The sequence below is a fragment of the Petaurus breviceps genome, unplaced genomic scaffold (genome assembly GCF_028583685.1).
Source record: "Petaurus breviceps papuanus isolate PSGF00001 unplaced genomic scaffold, PetGlider_PUasm1.0 688, whole genome shotgun sequence".
Classification (NCBI taxonomy): Eukaryota; Metazoa; Chordata; class Mammalia; order Diprotodontia; family Petauridae; genus Petaurus; species Petaurus breviceps.
This window is the reverse complement of record NW_027186457.1, coordinates 900,963-903,056: the sequence shown is the minus strand read 5'-3', so window position 1 is coordinate 903,056 and position 2,094 is coordinate 900,963. Positions and strand designations below refer to the sequence as shown.

The following is a 2,094-nucleotide window of genomic DNA, read 5'->3' as shown; positions in this document are numbered from 1 at the left end:
AGATAGATAGATAGATAGATAGATAGATAGATAGATAGATAGATAGACAGACAGACAGACAGACAGACAGACAGACAGATAGATGATAGACAGACAGATAGATGATAGTTACATAAAAAAAATAGACATAGATCTATCTATTCATCCATTCCAGAAATCTTAATTTAGCTCCTACATCCGTGCTAAGCTCTGCCAGAAATAAAGAGCCAGGTAAAACATAGTCCCTGCCCTCATGGGGCTTTTAGTGTAGTAGGGGGCTGACATGCACCTATTTCTATGGATCAGGCTGAACACAGGAAAGTGCACAACAAATTGAGAAGACCAAATCCAATTAAACAGGCCTACATTTGATTGGTTTGGAGCTGACAGAAACCTTAGAGATTATCTATCTAGTCCTCATTTTAACAGATGAAAAATTGAGGCTTGGAAAGGGGAGGCACCTTGCCTAATGTCACACGTGTAGTAAGGAGCAGAGCCTAGATTCTAACCCAGCTCTGCTGGGCCCAGATCTAAAGCTCTCTGGTGATTATTTTCCCCTTTCAGAGACATAAGATAGGAAGGACAAGGAAGGACAGGGGCAATAGAAAAGAGGGAAGCCAGATAAAGTTAATTGGTTCATGTAAGGCAGATCGCGTTGGGGAGAGCAATTTAAACTATTTATGCTCTCTGTTGAGCCCTGAACTAGTTATAACTTCTTAAGAAAAAAGATCTTGAAACTATCATGAGGAAGCGCTAAAAGAAGATGTCTACTCAGAGCTCGAAGGAGAGCTTACAGGAGCCATTAGTCTGTATTAAGAATCAGAGAATGCTGTAAAACCACACCATGATGGCCAGTGACACAAAAGGTGTCTAGCACAAACTGGGGCATCATGACCTTGAAGACTGCTTCAATTTGGGTCATCTCAGCTCAAAAAGGAAATTAAAGAGGTCACAGGAGGGCACTGAGAATGATTACCACCTTCATGAGGGTTCAGAACATCCATTGTCCATGAGGGATGAAATGTTAAATTAAAGCCTGAGCTAATTGGGAAGAAGAAAAAGAAAGAAAACGAGGGGTGTGCCTGGAAAATGTTGTGAGCCAGGATCCTAAGGCATCAGGTACTCTAAAGGAGGACTTTGGGTAACACCCAGACTCTAGATGGATATTTTTGTGAGAATGGCTTTATAAGGCTTCATCATCCTCCTTCGAGGGTATATCTATGAAGATAAATAGATTAGGTCAGGCAGGACATTTTCCTATGGCTAATTCAGCACATCTCTGGCTTGGCAAGCAAAGCACGTTAATCAGGCAGGAGCTGTGTTCTGACCTGTGTGGAAGCTGGCTCTGGAGTTTGTCAGAGAAAAGCACAGCAGGGCTCGGACTGGCCGAGAGGGCAGGGAGACCAGGAATGCAGTGTCAGACTCTCCCCAGGGATGCTCTTCCCCCACAGGGCTGCCAAGAACAGCTGGGGCAGGATGTAGGCATGACAGCTTCCACCTGGGCCTGAGGTTGGCTGGGGCATTTCAGGGAACAGAAGGATCAGAGGTGGAATGCCATTGATCAAAATGACCTATATATGGTGGCACAAAGAGAAGAGGGTTTGGGTGGAGGCCGGATGAGGCCTTCCATAGCAGCATAAGCATGGTAGCCAAGCAACACAGATGTCCAATTCTGGATGTTTCCTTCTTTGGGTGCAATAAAATGTTCTTTCTAGGTAGAAAAGTTGTCCAGGCTCTTGTGACATTTGGGAGAGGGGGATAGGCAGAGCCATGAATGGATTTCTTCTTACCTATGCTACCCACAAGACAGAACATCTGCACCAAGGAAAAGAAAAAAAGAGATGATCATAGATGGGACTAGAAAATACCTTAGAGGTCATCTGGTCCAATTACAGAGAAAGCTAAGGCCCAAAGAGGCCTTATGTCAAGGTCAAAGTCCTCATATCAAAGTAAACACATATTTTACGCCTAACCTACTGATCCTCTTCCCTGGGTAGCCCACCATCCAATTTTTCCATTCTTACTCTAGGAGTGCTTAGAATTAAAGATAAAAGTTGTGTAGAACACCCTCTAGGCTACTCTCCTCTCCTTTATGCACAAACGTTAGGTGCCCAG

General features: G+C 44.0%; 1 long non-coding RNA gene across 1 annotated transcript in view; it reads right to left on the bottom strand.

The window, feature by feature from the left end:
• The window catches only part of LOC138174232 (uncharacterized), a 20,394-nt gene that overhangs the window by 17,467 nt on the left and 833 nt on the right, over positions 1-2,094 (bottom strand). The gene's annotated exons all lie outside the window — the stretch shown is intronic.